Source organism: Cynocephalus volans, chromosome 3, assembly GCF_027409185.1.
Source record: "Cynocephalus volans isolate mCynVol1 chromosome 3, mCynVol1.pri, whole genome shotgun sequence".
NCBI lineage: Eukaryota > Metazoa > Chordata > Mammalia > Dermoptera > Cynocephalidae > Cynocephalus > Cynocephalus volans.
The window spans coordinates 6,128,700-6,147,889 of NC_084462.1; the positions used below are offsets into that span (position 1 = coordinate 6,128,700).

A 19,190-nucleotide genomic window follows, 5' to 3' on the forward strand; every position below is an offset into this window, starting at 1 on the left:
CACTTGTATGTCCTGTATAAATAAATGTTAATTTGGGTAGTTTTTCCATTGTTTAATCAGAATATTTGGGCTTTGACTTTTTTATTTTAGAGTTTACTTGGTTTGATATTCAGTTGTTTGAGTTCCTTTTATGTTCTGGATATTAACTTACTAGGGGGCTTCAAATAGTTTATAAAGAAAATGGAATTAAAAGATAAAGATAAAAATAAAAATATAAACTTTATTTCTTAAAATAAAATCCATTAAGTTCAAGACACTTTTCTAAACGATGATACCAGACATTTAGCTTATCCCTAAAAATCTGAGGGTCCTAGGAATATAGCCATGTCAATGCAGTCACTTTCCCATTATTAACTGTGGGAAATCAGGAGCCCTTTAATGGTTTTTTTAAGATTAGGAAACAAAAAGTTCCAGAAGAAGCCAAATCAGGACTGTAAGGTGGATGCCTAATGATTTCCTATCAAAACCCTCACAAAAGTGCCCTTGTTTGATGAGACGAATGAGCAGGAACATTGTTGGGGTGGAGAAGGACTCTGATGAAGCTTTTCCTGACATTTTTCTGCTAAAGCTACGGCTAACATTCTTTTAAAACTCTCATAATAAGCAGATGTTATTGTTCTTTCATGCACTGGAAAGTCAACAAAGCAAAATGCATTGAGCATCCGAAAACAGTGGTGCCATGACCTGTGCTCTTGACCAGTCCACTTTTGCTTTGACTGGACCACACATCTAGATGATACGGAATTTTCATAGGTAGATATACTTTGTAAAAATTGACCTTTCCCCTGCTTCCAGCAAGGACGAGAAGTCTAAATAGATCCATATCTATAGAAATATAATAATTTATAAGTGTGTGTTACAAATTATGTCTCTAATTTTTTTATTATACGTTTACACAGAAGGTTATTATATCCTCTAAATCAATTCTCATTTATGTGAACAATACAAGACATATACTAATAAAAAATCAACACATTGTTATCTTTATAGTATGAGATAGTCTGTTCAACACACGAAGTGACACTCAGTATCTATATGAGGTAGAGCATGAGTGGTGTCTTCAGAGATGACAAAGCCCACAGTGGCTTCGTTTATTTATTTTGGGAGACTGGCTGGTACCAAGCGGCTTCAAAGAAAGGTCAAAACAAAAACTGTGATGATAGCAATAGCAATGATTAAAGTTTTTGATCATTTCCAAAGTACTAGGCATTATTCTAAATGATTTACATGTAATAAATTGTATACCGATGCAATAGCCCATGAGAGAGAAACCTCTTCCTATCTTATTCAGAGACAACTATGTCACAGACACTCTGAGAAACTTGGCGCAGGTCAAACAGCTAAGAAACAGCAGAGCAAGCGTCTGAACCCAGGCTGTCGGGCTTTAGAATTGAATTTAAAGGATCAAACAGTTAAGTAATACATACAGAATCAAAAGTACTTTGACAGAGTGACCTAACCAAAAAACGTGAAACATGTTAAAGGCTTACAACACAGAACTGCATTAAAGGTCACTATGTTTACACACACACACACACATATGTGTTCACATAATAGATTAGTATTCTTACTATTATTTAAGTTTTTGATATGATTGTGGTGGAATTATTTAAGGCTATGGAAAATATTTAAGAAATAATTTCAAAAGTTAAAAAATACAAAACTTTTTATGAAATGTTGGCATGTCTTTTATTTTTATTTTTATTATTATTTTTTTTAAAAAAGATGACCGGTAAGGGGATCTTAACCCTTGACTTGGTGTTGTCAGCACCACGCTCAGCCAGTGAGCGAACCAGCCATCCGTATATGGGATCCGAACCCGGGGCCTTGGTGTTATCAGCACCGCACTCTACCGAGTGAGCCACGGGCCGGCCCATGGCATGTCTTTTAAAAAACCCATGGGCTTGTGCATCCATGTATGTGTGCATAATCACCAGTATTTCTGTGCAAGGAAGAGAGGACTTAATGGAATTAAGAGATGTCTCTCTATGATGTATTTTTTTTTAAGGAAAAGGAAGTTAAATGTGTATATATTATTTATTTTTTTATTTAAAAATGATTGTACATATTTATGAGGTACAGCATTGAATCTAAATACCTGTGTGCAATATGTGATGCTCTAATCAGGATAATTACTATATTTAACATTACACAATGTAATCTTTCTTTGTGGCCCTTTACCAATTTCTCACCAACTCCTCCCCTTTTCCTATCTGTGGTGGTCTCCGCTCCATTCTCTCCTTTTGAAAGTTCAACAACTATTGTGAATGTTGTACGTTTTTCTTTTTTTTTATTTCTCTTTATTTTTTTAGCTCCCACTTATGAGTGAGACGTGCAGTGTTTCTCCTTCTTTGCCTGCCTTATTTCACTTAACATAATTTTCTCTAAGTTCATCCATGTTACTGTGAATGGCAGAATTTCATTCTTTTTTATGGCTGAATAGTATTCCATTGTATATATACCAAATTTTCCTTATCCAGTCATTCAATGTTGGACATTTATGTTAGTTCGAACACTTGGCTATGGTAAACAGAGCTGTGATAAACATGGGAGTGCAGGTATCCCTTCGACAAGATTTCCATCCCTTTGGTTATATAACCAGCAGTGGGATTGCTGGATAGTGTGGCAGTTCTATCTGTACTTGTCTGAGGAACCTCTATACTGTTTTTCATAATGGCTGCACTAACTTACAATTCCACCAATAGTGTAGGAGGGTTCCTCTTTTTCTGCATCCTCACCAGCTACTGCTGAAATCTGTAAAGTTAGAAGAACCTAATGGCTGCAACTCCTTGGACTGCAGAGGCTTGGATGTGAAACCAACTCTGAGCACTGATCATAGGACAAGACTCTTGACCTGATCAGCACTTGCTGTCCCTCCTCCACTTTCAGTGAGAAGGGACGAAGCTCAGTCTTCACCCTGCTGGGCCTGCCTTGCCTACACTAACCATATACTCTGGAGCAGATAGCTGTATAACATAGTTTTCAATTACTTTTTAAAAAATAAATTTATTTTTTAAAATAATTTATTTTATTTATTGAATCAAAATTGATTATACATATTTTTGGGGTTGAACATTGAGATGTGTTGATTAAATCAGTATTACTAGCATATATATTGTTACAAATCATAATTATTCTTTATGCCCCTTGTCCAACCTCTCCCCTTCCCCCATTCCCTCCCCCCCCCCCTCTAATTGCCTGGATTTCTTCTCTCCTTCTGAAAGAATAATGGTTACTCTGTTAACTTGTTACCTAGATGATCTGTCCAATGCTTAGAGATGTGATCAGGTCCCCCAGTATTATCATAGAGCAGATGCTTCTTCTGTCACTCTGAAATGGGTTTTGTGGAGAGAGACTTCCTCTTCTTTTCTTTGTCTCTGCTGGTGACTCTTCTTATGTGAATGCACCCCAGTGGTTGGCGGACCATCTGCGTGGTGGCTGTGCCATCTAGCCGCTTTTGCAGCAGCCATGGTTATCATGGTGACTGTGGTGGGCGACCCATGTGGGGGTGCTTTTTTCGGCATGCTCCTTGGCACTGGCAGTATGCCTGGTTGATGGGTGTGTTTGGTCCCCTTCTCCTTGCCTTGGGTCCCCTGGCAGGCCCCAAGGTGCTGCCATGTTGCTCCTGGTTGTGGGAGAGAGGTCCAGTGCCCTTATACATACCCCAGGTCTCTGGGTGGGCTCCGAGGTGCTGGCATGTTGTGCCCAGCTGGGGGAGGGTGGTCCAGTCCCCGATTCAATACCCCGGGTCCCTGGGTGGGCACCAAGGCACAGGCACAGTGTGCCTGGTTGTGGGACGGTGGTCTGGTCCTCTTTTCCATGCTCTGGGTCCCTGGGCAGGGCCCAGGGTGCTGGCATGGTGTGCCTGGTTGTGGAAGAGAGATCCAGTCCCTGTATCCATGCCTCAGGTCCCCAGTGGTCCCTGAAGCACTGGCTCAGTGTGCTCGGTTGTGGGAGGGAGGTCCATGCCCCTTGTCCTTGCCTCTGGTCCCCGTGCAGGCCCCAAGGTGCTGGTGTGGTGTACCTGGTAGTGGAAGGATGGTCTAGTTCCCTTTTCCATGCCCCGGGACCATGGGTGGGCCCTGAGGCACTGGTTTGGTGTGCCTGGTTGTGGGAGAGCGGTCCAGTCCCCTTCTCCTTGCCCTGGTTCCCTGGGTGGGCTCTGAGTTGTTGGCATGTTGTGCCTGGTTGTGGGAGAGCTGTCCAGTCCCCAACTCCATTTCCCGGGTCCCTGGGTGGGCCCTAAAGGACTGGCTCAGTGTGCCTAGTTGTGGGAGGGTGCCTTCTCCATGCCCTGGGTCCCTGGGCTGGGCCCAAGGTGCTGGCTCAGTGCACCTGGTTGTGGGAGAGAGGTCCAGTCCCCAACTCCATTTCCCAGGTCCCAGGGTTGGCCCTAAAGGACTGGCTTAGTGTGCCTAGTTGTGGGAGGGTGCCTTCTCCATGCCCTGGGTCCCTGGGTGGAGCCCAAGGTGCTGGCTCAGTGTGCCTGGTTGTGGGAGAGAGGTCTAGTCCCATTCTCCATGCCCCAGCTCCCTGGGTGGGCTCTGAGGCGCTGGCATGTTGTGCCTGGTTGTAGGGGGGTGGTCCGGTTCCCAACTCCATGCCCTGGGTCCCTGGGTGGGCCCAAAGGTGCAGGCTCAGTGCACCTGGTTGGGGGAGGGTGGTCTGGTTCGCTTCTCCATTCCCTGGGTCCCTGGGTGAGGTCCAAGGTACTGGCATGGTGTGCCTGTTTGTTGGAGGGTGGTCTGGTCTCCTTCTCCACACCCTGGGACTGTGAGTGGACCCCGAGGCACTGGCTTGGTGTGCCTGGTTGTGGGAGAGAGGTCCAGTCCCCTTATCCATGCCTCAGGTCCCAGGGTGGGCTCCGAGGTGCTGGCATGTTGTGCCTGGTTGTGGGAAGGACGTATAGTCCCCATCACCATGCCCCAGGTCCCTAGGTGGGCCCCAAGGTGCTGGCTCAGTGTGTCTGGTTGTGGGAGAGAGGTCCATTCCCCTTCTCCTTGCCTCTGGTACCCGTGCAGGCCCCAAGATGCTGGCGTGGTGTGCCTGGTTGTGGGAGGGTGGTCTGGTCCCCTTCTCCATGTCCCGGGACCATGGATGGGCTCTGAGGTGCTGGCTTGGTGTGCTTGGTTGTGGGTGAGAAGTCCAGTCCCCTTCTCCATGCCTCAGGTCCCTGGGTGGGCGCTGAAGCACTGGCACATTGTGCCTGGTTGTGGAGAGAGGTCCAGTCCCCAATTCCATACCCCAGGTCCCTGGGTGGGCCCCAAGGTGCTGGCTCAGTTTGCCTGGTTGTGGGAGAGAGGACTGTTCCCCTTCTCCTTGCCTCTGGTCCCCGTGCAGGCCCCAAGGTGCTGGTGTGGTGTGCCTGGTAGTGGGAGGGTGGTCTGGTTCCCTTATCCATGCCCCAGGACCTTGGGTGGGCCCCAAGGCACTGGTTTGGTGTGCCTGGTTGTGGGACAGAGGTCCAGTCCCCTTCTCCATGCCCCGGCTCCCTGGGTGGCCTCTGAGGTGGTGGCATGTTGTGCCTGGTTGTGGGGGGGGGTGGTCCGGTTCCCAACTCCATACCCTGGGTCCCTGGGTGGGCCCCAAGGTGCAGGCTCAGTGCACCTGGTTGTGGGAGGGTGGTCTGGTCCGCTTCTCCATTCCCCGGGTCCCTGGGTGGGGCTCAAGGTGCTGGCATGGTGTGCCTCGTTGTGGGAGGCTGGTCTGGTCCCCTTCTCCATGTCCTGGGACCGTGGATGGGCTCCGAGGTGCTGGCTTGGTGTGCCTGGTGTGGGAGAGAAGTCCATTCCTTTTCTCCACCTGGGTGGGCTCCGAGGTGCTGACATGTTGTGCCTGGTTGTGGGAGGCTGGTCTGGTCCCCTTCTCCATATCCCGGGATCATGGGTGGGCCCTGAGGTGCTGGCTTGGTGTGCCTGGTTGTAGGAGAGAGGTCCAGTCCCCTTCTCCAAGCCTCAGGTTCCTGGGTGGGCCCTGAAGCACTAGCGCATTGTGCCTGGTTGTGGGAGAGAGGACAATTCCCCTTTTCCTTGCCCCAGTTCCCTGGGTGGGCTCCGAGTAGCTGGCATGTTGTTCCTGGTCGTGGGAGAGAGGTCCAATCCACAATTCCATACCCTGGGTCCCTGGTTGGGCCCCAAGGTGCTGGCTCAGTGTGCCTAGTTGTGGGAGAGAGGACTGTTCCCCTTCTCCTTGCCTCAGGTCCCCGGGCAGGCCCCAAGGTGCTGGCGTGGTGTGCCTGGTTGTGAGAGAGAGGTCCAGTTCCCTTCTCTATGCCTCAGGTCTCCAGGTGGGCGCTGAAGCACTGGCCCAGTGTGCCTGGTTGTAGGAGAGAGGTTCATTCCCCTTCTCCTTGCCTTGGGTCCCCGGGCAGGCCCCAAGGGGCTGGCGTGGTGTGCCAGGTTGTGGGAGAGAGGTCCAGTTCCCTTCTCTATGCCTCAGGTCTCTGTGTGGGCCCTGAAGCACTGGCCCAGTGTGCCTGGTTGTGGGTGGGTGGTCTCGTCCCCTTCTCCATGCCCTGGGTCCCTGGGCGGGGCCCAAGGTGCTGGCTCAGTGTGCCTGGTTGTGGGAGAGAGGTCCAGTCCCCTTCTCCATGCCCCGGCTCCCCGGGTGGTCTCTGAGGCACTGGCATGTTGTTACTGGTTGTGGGAGAGAGGTTCAGTCCCCAATTCCATACCCCGGGTCCCTGGGTGGGCCCCAAGGTGCAGGCTCAGTGGACCTGGTTGTGGGAGGTTGGTCCTGTCTGCTTCTCCATCCATTCCCTGGGTCCCTGCGTGGGGCCCAAGGTACTGGTGTGGTGTGCCTGGTTGTGGGAGGTTGGTCTGGTCCCCTTCTCCATGTCTTGAGACTGTGGATGGGCTCTGAAGTGCTGGCTTGGTGTGCCTGGTTGTGGGAGAGAGTTCCAATCCCCAACTCCATACCCTGGTCCCTGGGTGGTCTCCGAGTTGTTGGCATGTTGGCCTGGTTGTGGGACAGAGTTCCAGTCCCCAACTCCATACCCTGGTCCCTGGGTGGGCCCCAAGGTGCTGGCTCAGTGTGCCTGGTTGTGGGACAGAGGTCCATTCCCCTTCTCCTTGCCTCGGGTCCCTGGGCAGGCCCCAAGGTGCTGGTATGGTGTGCCTGATTGTGGGAGGGTGGTCTGGTCCCCTTCTCCATGCCCCGGGACCATGGGTGGGGATGGAGGCACTGGATTTTTGTGTCTGGTTGTGGGAGGGAGGTCCAGTCCCCGACTCCATACCCTGGGTCCCTGGGTGGGCCCCAAGGCACTGGCTCATTGTGCCTGGTTGTGGGACAGTGGTCTGGTCCCCTTCTCCATGCTCTGCGTTCCTGGGCAGGGCCCAAGGTGCTGGTGTGGTGTGCCTCATTGTGGGAGGGTGGGCCAGTCCCCTTCTCCATGCCCTGGCTTGCTGGGCGAGACCCAAGGTTCTAGAGTGGTGTGCCTGTTTGTGGGAAGGTGGTCTGGTCCCTTTCTCCATGCCCTGGGACCGTGGGTGGGCACCGAGTCACTGGATTTTTGTGCCTGGTTGTAGGAGAGAGGTCCAGTCCCCTTTTCCATGCCCCACGTCCCCGGGTGGGCTCCAAGGTGATGGCATGTTGTGCCTGGTTGTGGGAGGGAAGTCTGGTCCCCGACTCCATACCCCGGGTCCTTGGGTGGGCCCCAAGGCACTGGCTCAGTGTGCCTGGTTGTGGGAGGGTGGTCCGGTCCCCTTCTCCATGCCCTGGGTCCCTGGGCAGGGCCCAAGGTGCTGGTGTGGTGTGCTGGGAGAGAGGTCCATTCCCCTTCTCCTGGCCTTGGGTGCCCAGGCAGGCCCCAAGGTGGTGGCGTGGTGTGCTTGGTTGTGGGCGGTGGGGTCTGGTCCCCTTCTCTATGTTCCTGGACCATGAGTAGGCCCCAAGGTGCTGGCATGGTGTGCCTGGTTGTGGGAGGCTGGTCCAGTCCTCTTCTCAATGCTTCAGGTCCCTAGGCTGGTCCTGATGCATTGGTGCAGTTTGCCTGGAAGTGGGAGTGGGCTCCAGTCCCCAGATCCAAGCCTACAATTCCCATGCAGGCCCCAAGGTGCTGGTGGTGTGCCTGGCCCAGAACTAATTTTTTGTCCTTTGCTTTTAACATGGGGGAACTTCCTGTGGGAACCAGTACTTGAGCTGTGTGGTTGTTTAAATTGCTACTTTGCTGCTGTTTCCCTAGGGAAGGCTTTGTGTGCAGCTCAGAGTTTAATGGTTGACCTTATAGGTACTTCTGGCTCTCCAGAGACCCGGTGGATCTGTGTTCTGTAGGATCTCTGATATGAGCCTGAGTTTTTTCATCAAACTGCAACCCATGCAATTCTATATTCCTGACCAGTCTCCTCTGAGTGGTCCTGTGCTGATTGGGGGGCAGATGAGCTGTCCTTGCTGTGCCCAAGTGTTCCCCTTGTGGGCCTGTCTCCCCGACCGCTCATGCTCCAAACACTTCCCATGTGATGGGCCCTGCGCCAGTCCTTTGCAATGACTTACCGGCTTCTCAATGGCTCCCTTTTTTCAGTTGTTCTGGCTCCTCGCTCCTACGTGGGTCACCGGGAACTCTATTAGTGGTTTTGCTGTCCTGGGGGCCGCCAAGGCCCTCTTCTCACCTGCCACCTCCAAGTAACTCCCTCTGAAGGGCACAGCTGTGGCTTATGCCCGCTCCTGCTCCATGTGCTCATCAGCTCAAGCCTTAAAGCAGCCGCGGCCCGAAATGCTAAAACAGCTTTTTCTTTCTCTCGTCGTTGTTTCTCCTGCCTTCATGAACTACGCAGGTCTCTCCTCCTCTTCCCCTGAGCTCCAGCGGCCCTGGCTTGGCTGATGTTACATTTTTATAGCTGTAAATTGGTTGATTTGTGGGAGAGAGTGACGCTGCGGACCGTCTATTCTGCCATCTTGATTGGATCTCCCAACAACCCCAACTTCTACTGAGGTTCAACTTTTACAGTTTGGCTCTCTAATGAATATTTAACTAAGGTGGGGGGTGATTCCCAGTTATATAACATGCTCAATTGTGCAGTTCTTGCACATGCTCAATTGGTCCCTTTTAGGGTATGCTCAGCCATCAAGATTACATAAATCTGTCCCCTGTGCTCTCAATCTCCACGTTCCAGTACCAAAACAGGTGCCACAGGCCAACACAGCTTAGGACTCAGAGGCAGGGGCCTGAGTCCCAGGCTCCCAAGCCCAGGGAAACTGAGCTCCTCCTATCTCACTTCCACAAATAGGGATGTGAGAGCAACACATGCTTCATAGAAGATGTTGACTCACAGATGTTTCCACAAAATTATTGCCGGTTGAAATGAGGCTATTTAAACTTTGATAAACTAGTTTTACTTTCTTCAGGGTTCAATGAGAGAGAATGGCCTCCTATCAGTTACCCTTAGGAATATCGTAAAATTAATTATCCTTTAGGTGAAAATAAATCCAGATGTCTTCTGAAGACTATTTTTCAGGCTTTGCTACCCACACCTGACAGAACATTCGGAGAGAGAAAACAAAGGAAAGAGTTAAAGTAGATTACAGTTTTAAAATGAAAAATAGATTTCTAATTACTTTCAGAATGCGCATTGGGTGAATTTGAAAGTACATTAAACTTAGAGATTATTGATGTGAGCATGTTATGTTGCCAACAAAGTTTATCTCAAAGGTATTTGAGGTTATCTAGAGAGTACAATACAATAATTGGAAGGAAGAACTAACAAAGTAGTTTATATCTATTTTAAAAATTATTATTATTAATTTCCTGGCTGCTGGTCAGCGCAGGGATCTGAACCGTCGACCTTGGTGTTATAACACTACGCTGTAACCAACTGAGATAACCGGCCATCCCAAGTTACTACCGTTTATTAATAAAGCAACAGGTGGTGACAGAAACTATCAGAGCCCTTAGCTCTTCACGCCCCACACCCCAGGTCTAGACCCGGTGAAAGTCTCTGGTCCTGGGCACGGAGTTGACTCTCTCCTTTCGAAGTGAATGTGGAACAAAGATGGAAAGGATGTTCTCGGGTTCCCCGCTGTCAGCATGAAATTGTACCTTCCACCCAGGCAGAGTTTTGCACTTTGCATTCTACTTTGCACACCTCTTCACACACAATTCTAGGGCCTGCTTCATTAAAATGCTTAAATTGACTTTAATTACAGGAACTTTCCTGGATCCAAATTCCGCCCAAGTAATCCCCCATCCCTACGTCCCAGATCCCAGTCCCCAGGCCGCTGAGCTGCTTCTGCCGCAGTGGTGAGTCTTGCCAATAAAACGCAGAAAACAAAGGTGCCCTGGAAGCCAGGCAGAGGGACGTGCAGACCCGCCTCGCCCCGCCCCCAGCAACTCGCGCCCCGCCCCCAGCAACTCGCGCCCCGCCCAGGTCTGGCTTCTGCGCCTGCGCGGTCTCCTGCAGACCTTGCGTCACCGCGAGGGCGTCACCGCGAGCGCGCGAGTTTCTGTCTGGATGAAACTCCCTGGTCTTGTTGCTAACCCTTCACCGACCTCTCCGTCCAACCCACGCCATGGAAAGTCCTCACCCGAGGTGGCTTCACGCCCTTCCTGTCCCCCAAACGTCGCCCTTCTCCATTCCTGGAGGGCAGCGCCGCCCCAATCCAGGAGAGGCCACGTCTTCTCCCTGGTCCTGGGCCTGTGCAGACCCTGCTTTGCTCTTTTCTCCTAACACGCTCCGCCTCCACCTCCAGCCCTGTCCTTGTCCTCCTTAGGCTGAGCCCTTCCGCTCCCCAGGCCTCCTCTTCCCAGTCACCGCTTCCGGACCCCGCTCTGTGGGAGGTGACTTGTCCCTGTCTTGACATCCAGTGTTTTTCCATCCCGAATTCTGCCCCACTGGAAAATGTGCTCTTCCAGGAGGCGGCCATCTTATTCCATCTCCCTCCCTTTAAATGTGTGGAGAAAGGGGATCAGGAGAGAAAGAGCAACTGAGAGGAAAGAGAAAAACTGGGAAAGAACAGAGAGGACTGAGGGAGAACCGTGAAAAGATGTCAAATGGGGAGGGGTGAAGGATTTGCAAAGAGATAGTAAGAGTGAAAGAAAAGACTAGAAACTAGCAGGGGGAGAAAAGCAACCAGAGAGATTTAGAGACAAGCTCCAGCTCCAGAGAGATGGACAGCAAAATAGGGAGAGGGCGAGCAAAGGTGGGGGTGTGGGGGCACTTCAGACAGAGAGTGGGAGGAGAAGGTAAAGGATTTGAAGCCATGGCAGACAGGGCGATGTCCTGCAGACAGAGCGACAGGGCAAGATGGGACAAGTGGTGATGTAACAGCCTGAACAGAAGTGACTCCATTTTGTTAAACTTGAATTGAAAAGTTTTTTTCTTACTCGTGTAACCCAAACCACATAGCTTGCAGCTGGACGTTAGAAAGCAATGATTCGTGGGCAGACCCCGTGGCTCACTCGGGAGAGTGCAGCGCTCCCGCCGCGGGTTCGGATCCTAGATAGGGATGGCCGGTGCACTCACTGGCTGGGCAAGGTGTGGGCGACACCAAGAAAGGGGGAAAAAAAAGGGAGAGAGAATACAATGATTCTTGTTCACATGACTGCTAGAACATACTCACTTTTGCTCACATTGTACACAGAATAATTATAGAAGAAATTATTAACCCAGGTGGCCATTCTTCACTAGTTTACTAACAACCTTTTTGAGGTTAACAGGAACTGAATCCATGACTTGACAGAGGATGGTTACCACGAATCAGCTTCCACCGAGAAGTTCTTTGATGTTTATCTGCAATTTTATGATTATGCCAGCATGTCCTTGGTTACTTAGGTCACCACGAATCAGCCCCCCACCACCTGTCCCTACAAAACCCCTTTGGCAAGTCTGGGAGAAGTGGAGGTGGTCCTTGAGACACGAGTCCACCATTTCCCAGGCTGCCGGCTTCCTGGTTAAAGGCTACCTTTCCTCACACCAACACTTGTCTCTCAAGTATTGGCTACTGAGCGGTGAGCAAGAGGACCTTCGGGGTTTTTGTAACAATGACAAGGGGAGCAGAGGGAGAAAAGCAGCAGGGCAGAAGCCCAGGGATCTGGGGTGCCAGAGAGTGGGGACAAGGAGGTGTAATGAGGAAGGGGGAAATTAGGAGGGAGAGCAGAGGCGGAGCAAGCGTAGAGTAAGAAAGAGGAAAAATATATGGAGATTGGGAATGATGACAGAAACAAAGCATGTTTCTAAAAAAGCCTTGCCTTGGGTTGAGACTGATGATCTGGTGTCAATATCTTGTTCCACAGGTAAAAGTAGTATGTGCTTTGGATTGTGATTCAGTAACTAATGTATAACTTGCTGACAAAAAAGGTCAAAAAGCAGGAAAACTGTGCTAGAAAATACACATAGACATTTTTATGTGCTTTAGATTGTGATTCAGTAACTAATGTATCACTTGCTGACAAAAAAGGTCAAAAAGCAGGAAAACTGTGCTAGAAAATACACATAGACATTTTTGGCTTTATGATGTAACTTGTAATCAGTGATTATAACTTCTGTATTTTTACCCACCAGTGAAAATGGGACAACTTTGGAACGACATATCCCATTTTGCTATATAAACGTGCATATAAAATTCTTTCAGCTTGTAATAGACTTCGGAGCACTTATGAACCCTGTTGGGCTGTTGTTTCCTGGGTCAGTTCTCATGTTTGCCTCCTAAAAAATTTCTCTAGAATTCTTTTGCTGCAACAGCTTTAAATTTGGTTCACATGATTGGGGACTGACAGGATCTGAGAGAGAACCCCCTTAGCACCTGGGATCATCCTCAATCCTAGGGCTTGTACTACTGATTAACCTCTTGTGTTCATGAGCTCTGGAGTGGAGCTGGATGTCACAGGTGGTTCCCTCCTCAAATCCATGAACCTCCTTGTTTTAGGTTGAGAGTCTCGTTTCTTGGAGCTGGTACCTGCCTCTCAGGAAGGATCTTCTACGGCTCTCTCAGATCGCGAGTTACTGCTTTGAACACCAGGTAAGCCTTCTTTGGGTTCTTGGGCAGGGTTGAATTGGTAGCTCTAGGCATATTCAGGTAAGGCAACCTTATCTTAATCTCTCTCACCACACGAGGGCACACCTGTTCCACACATTGACCCACCACAGTAGCTTGCCTCACCTAAAGCAGCCAACATGGTGAGTGAAGCTTCCAAATTTGAAGGCGCTCCTCCTTTGTCCACATTAGCTGATTGGTGTGTTCGTTGGAGAAAGGCACATTGCGGACCCAATGTTTTGAGCTGAATAATGCAGTGAGAAATGGGTCCTAGGTCTTTGGGTCCAGAGGTCGGTGAATGTATTTTCCTGTCAAGAGAAGGTGGAAAATAATGAAAAAAATAAATTAATGACATTGGGGGATTTGAGGACAAATGTCGTGACCCATGGTGCTTATCTGTTGGTGATGCTTATCTGGTTGTGGGTCGTACCCTTTGGGTCATTTTTGGTGCCAGTGACTGTGCTTCCTACAACTGAGTGCATTATAAGCATTGATATTTTGTCTGCTTGTGGCACAGAACATTAATGTTAAAATTCAAGCCACAACAGTGATTGTTATCTACTTCAGCCTGCCACATAGGCACCACAAGCCACAGTAGATCATTCAACAAAAAAAGTACTGCATACTAAGTGGGAAAAAAAATGACAATACTTTATTAATTCAGGGTGTGTTACAGATAAAAGTAATGCAGTGTAATAGCCCAGTTTGGCTGGTCAAAAAGGCTTTCAGGCATGGGAACTAACAATTAATTATTCCAGGCTGAATGACAAGACCTCATGGGTGGGAAGCCACAAAATATCTCAAATATAGTCAAGCAAAGATAGTTGGCCCTGGTGGCAATGACAACTAAAAAGAGGCCAAACATCTGGTAGAGCTCTTTGGGTACTGGAGACAGTATGTAACCTATATTTTGGCTCCCTTAATCAGGGTGGCCAGAAAAACCACAAATTTTGAATGAGGCCCTTCAAGCAGCAGGACTTGGAAGCTGTTCAACAAGCCATGGCCCTGACATTGCCTTTAAAACCTTTAGAACTTGCTTGCCTGATAGAATTACAGATGTTTGCAACCTTCATGAATGCTGATTGGGGTCTGTGACAACAGAAAAGTGCCACTGGGGCACACCAGCCTCTCAGATTTTGGAAATTAGGTTACATGAGGCAGCCACCTGATATACCCCTTTTAACTAACAACTCCTGGTTTTTTCTTAGAGGGGGGTCTAGAGGGGGGCCCTGAGACCTTGGAGAATGGCTTGAAATCCACTCTTGTGTCCTGAAACTGGAACCCAGGGAAACAGAGAAACTCCTATCTCAACAAGACAACCAACATCTTAAAGAGTCTTTCCCATACATGTGTCAAAAAGGTAAATGAAGGCACAGAAATCATAAGGCAGCTCTCAGTCAAGATGGCAGAATAGACAGTCCCCAGCATCACTCTCTCCCACAAATCAACAAATATACAACTATAAAAATGTAACAACAGCCAAGCTGGGGCCACTAGAGCTCAGGGGAAGAGGAGAAGAAACGTACGCAGTTCCTGAAGGTGGGAGAAGCCACAATGAGAGAAAGAAAAAACCGCTCCTACTATTTCATGCCATGGCTGCTTAAAGGTTAGAGCTGCTGAGTGCATAGAGCAGGAGCTGGCAAAAGCTGCATCTATGCCCTTCACATGGAGTTGCTTGGAGGTGGCAGGGGAGAAGAGGGCCTTGGTGGCCCTCAGGACAGCAAGACCACTAATAGGATGCCGGGGACCCACATAGGAGCAAGGAGCCACAAAAACCGAAAAAATGTGCCACTCAGAGGCCAGTGAGTCATCACAAGGGACTGGAGAACAGCTCATCCCATGGGAAGTGCTTGCAGCACAGGCAGTGGGTGAGATGAGCCCACTGGGGGAAATAGGGCACAGCAAGGACAGCTGAGCTGCCTCCCAATCAGTGTAGAACCACTCAGAGGAGACTGGTCAGGAATATACAATTGCACAGAGTCCAGTTTGATGAAAAGACTCAGGCTCAGACCAGTGTTTCCACACTATCCAGGTGCACTGGGTCTCTGGAGAACCAGAAGTATTCATAAAGTCAACTATTAAAACCTGAGCTGCACAAAAAGCCTTCCCTAGGGAATCAGCTGCAAAGCAGCACTTTAACTAAACCACAGAGCTCAAGTACTGGTCCCCACAGGAAGTTCTCCCATTTTAGAAGTAAGCAAAGGACAAAAAATTGGTTCCGGCCCAGGTGCCTTGGGGCCCACCCTGGTACCTGAGGCATGGGGGCAGGGACTGAAACCTCCTCCCACAACCAGGCTCAATGCCAGCACCTTGGGGCCCATCCAGGGTCCTGAGGTATGGAGCAAGGGACCAGACCCCCTCTCACAACCAGGCACACCACCAGCACCAAGGAGCATGCCAAAAACATCACCTCCATGTGGGTGGCCCACCACAGCCACCACTATTATTATGACACCTACTCTGAAAGTGGCTAGATGCCACAACCACAACACAGATTGTCCACCAGCCACCTGAGAGCACCAGGCAAGGAGAGTCACCAGCAGAGACCAAAGAAAAGAAGAGGACGTCTCTCTCCACAAGGCCCATTCCAGAGTGACAGAAGAAGCATCTGCTCTATGATAATATTGGAGGACCTGAACACACCTTTCAGCATTGGACAGATCATCTAGGCAACAAATCAACAGAGTAACCATTACTCTTTCAGAATGAGAGAAGACATCTAGGGTAATTAGAGGGGGGTGCAAGGAGGGAGAGGGAGATGGGGTGAGATTGGACAAGAGGCATTAGGAATAAGTACGATCTGTAAGAATATATATGCTAGTAATATTAAGTTGATCAACATATGTCAGTGTTGAACCCCCAAAATACTGATAATCAATCATGATTCAACAAAAATTTTTAAAAAAAATAAAAATGACAACTCCTTGCTTGGTATAGGACACTAGTTGGGACTATGCATCTTTTGGCAGAAGTGCCAGGTGATGCTATGACACGAACTGTCCATTCTCACTTAGGCACACACAAATTCCACTAATAAAATTGGACAGGTATGTTAGTCTGTTTCTGTTGCTTTTATAACAAAATACCTGTAACTGGATGATTTACAAAGAAAACAAAATTTATTGCTAACAGTTTCAGAAGTCCAAAGTCCAGGGAACACATCTGGTGAGGGTATTGGTGTTGGTGACAGTGACGACATGGTATCACATTACAAAATGGTGGAGCAGTGAGAGACTAACCTCTCATGTGCTCTTCTTTTAAAGCCTTCAGAACCACACCACTGACCACCATTATTAATCCATTCACTACGGTTTGGTCCTAGAATCTAATCACTTCTTCAAGGCCCTACCTTTCAATCACCATGATAGGACTTCCCACCCTTAACAGTTACAGAGGGGATTTAAGCTTCATTGAGGTTGGGGGTGGGGGGTGGGTATCCAATCTACACCAACAGGCTAAATAGATCTCAGCTACCAAATAGAACTGCTACATTCAAGATTGGGCCAAGAGACTATTACACTCAATGAACAAATGGCTAGCTTACCAGAAGAAACCAAGCAATGCTTAAGGATTCTTTGGCTCCTCTTATGGCTACCTGGGGCCCAAGATTCAGAAACATGCTCACCACCTATTTAGCATGGTTTACTAACAACTCTGGAAAAAAACAGAGTGCACCAGGATGTAGCTACCATCTGGGCAGTGGATGACTGACAATTCTTCAACCAAGAGGGCACATGAACATTTCGCTAAATTGGCCAGACTACATAAAATGGTAATGGCCATGCAGGCCACATTTACCAGCATATCTTGCTACATTTCAATGACTCATAGGCAATTGTCAAATGTTTTGCAATCTGGTAAGGTATGGAGTATCTTCACATTTATAAAGCAAATGTATTTCACAGGGCCTAGTTTCCAAAGCCCCATCTTTTCAGGTTTAACCTAACTTTTAAAAATTACATACAGAAATGTTAACCTTGCAAAAGATAGGAAGCTTTCTTCAGGCTGATGTGTCTGTAACACAGCAAAGTTGCTGGCTCAAGGACACTTGTCCTTGGTTAACCTACCAATTGATATGTAAAAATACGGGAGAAATTGCTGTAGGGATGGAAAATGTTTGCTAAGAACAAGCTTTTGTTGGTGGATTGACTTAACCTTTTGCAAATTGCATTATGGAATGTCACTTTGCTTATTTCAATGATGTTACTAGTTTTCCATTTGTTAGCCATAATTCTGCCTACATCCTTGTGTTTTTGTAATGGTTAAATCAACTGAATTTTCTTGTAAAACTTCTTTGTCTTTACAATAAAAGGGAGAGGCTCACTTTGGAGGCAGCTGACACATTCAGGTTTGCCCCTACTAATGGGGAAACTACTGAAGTACAGTCCATCCGGACCTCAATGCATACACAGTGCTTCAGTATTCGCATAATTATTTTCTTCATCTCTGTTACACAGGGAAAAGAGGTGTAACAGTAAGGAGAATGGCAACTGAGTTACTGGACTCTTAAAGAATCTGCTATATGGGGACGAAGACTATGGAAACAGCTTGCTGCCCAGAAAGTACAAACATATGTGACTCATTTGGATGATGGGACTACCATGGTCACCCTTAAGAGGAACTTATGTTGTGTTTTTAGACACTTCATAAGACTTCACTCTGACCAAAGAACATTCTTCACTGCCCAAGCAATACAATAATGGGCAAAATTAGCAGGGTGCAATGAATTTTTCATGGACCCTATCATCTACATGTCAATAAAGCCATTGAACAATGAAGTAGCCGACTTAAAAAGCACATGAAGAGACAGCCTGTTAGTGGAGTGGTATCTTAGTCTGACTAGGGCAGTATAGACATTAAAAACCACAATCCAGCACAAGGGGTAGAGGCACTGCAGTGCATGTTGAGAGGCAATAAACTTGATGGGGATGAAGTGGCCCAGGCCGACACTGATTAGGATGTGCCTCTGAACTCCCTATCTCCATGCTCCAAACCACCTTTTCTTTTTTTTCCTTAGAGTGCACAACCTGGGGATGAATTGAGGTTCAGACCATGATAATACCACATGCTACGGTACCATAGCTAACCTGCTGTCCTTCCAGTGGTAAACTACACCAGCATTTCTAATGCCTCAGTGTACTCCAACAGAACCCAAACCTTAGCTCAACAAGTTACCATGTGGCACCCATTACATGAGAGGGAGTTGGTGTTGTACTGTTTTAACTTAACTGATTTTGTGAAAGTCATGTCATGACCACAACTAACAAAGCCTTAGTGGGCTGATACTATGATACAACACACTCCTTTGATTACATGGATGACCCATGGTGACAACAAAGTGATAGAAAAAAAGAACTGTTTTCCTCTGTTCTCACACTACAAAAATCAACACAGAAGACTTCTGTGACCAAATGTGTGAGGAACATGAACACAGCTACTGAGCAACCATGAAATAAATTCTGCAGTGAACACCAACTGGGAGTTTTCTAGTTGAATTTGCTTATATCTGAAGATGGTATCAGATACCGCAGGATAAGGGCTCAGTCCCACAAGACCGCCCCTAAATTATGTTGGCACTTGCAAGCCTGAGGTTGTTTTACCTGTGCTTCTGACTCACCAGCTGTAAATCAGTGTTCTCAGGACCACTTCCTCAGATTCAATTAATTTGCCAGAGCGGTGCCCAGAACTGAGGAAAACATGTGTACAGGTTTATTTTTTTTAATGTTACAAAAAATACAGATAAAGAGCTGCATAGGGCTATGTTATGTTGAAAGGGATATAGAGACTTCACGCTCTCTCTGAGCATGCCACCTCCAGTAAGCTTGAAGTGTTTAGATTTCTAGAAGCTCCCTGAACACAGTCCATTCAGGTTCTTAGGGAAGATTCATTCTATTGGCATGATTGATTAAATTATTGCCCATTGGTGATCAACTTAACCTTCAGCCCCTCTCCCTTCCCTGGAGGTTAAGGGGTGGAGTTGAAAGTCCCAACTCTATAATCATGCCTTTGACTTTCCAGTAACCAGTCCCAATCCTGAAAATATCTAGGGAATTCTAGCCGCCAGTCATCTTACTAGAGTTCAAAAGACACATCACTCCAGAGACTACCAGGATTTTAGGAGCTATATGTCAGAAAATAGGGGGTGGATGAACAAAAAACAAACATATATTTCACAATATCATAGTTTACCCCTAGTGTTCAAACATGGATCCCTTACATCAACA

General features: G+C 47.9%; 1 protein-coding gene across 1 annotated transcript in view; it reads left to right on the forward strand.

Annotated features, from left to right (window-relative positions):
• LOC134372925 (zinc finger protein 665-like) overlaps nucleotides 1-19,190 on the forward strand; it is a 99,942-nt gene that overhangs the window by 36,115 nt on the left and 44,637 nt on the right. The window lies entirely within an intron of this gene.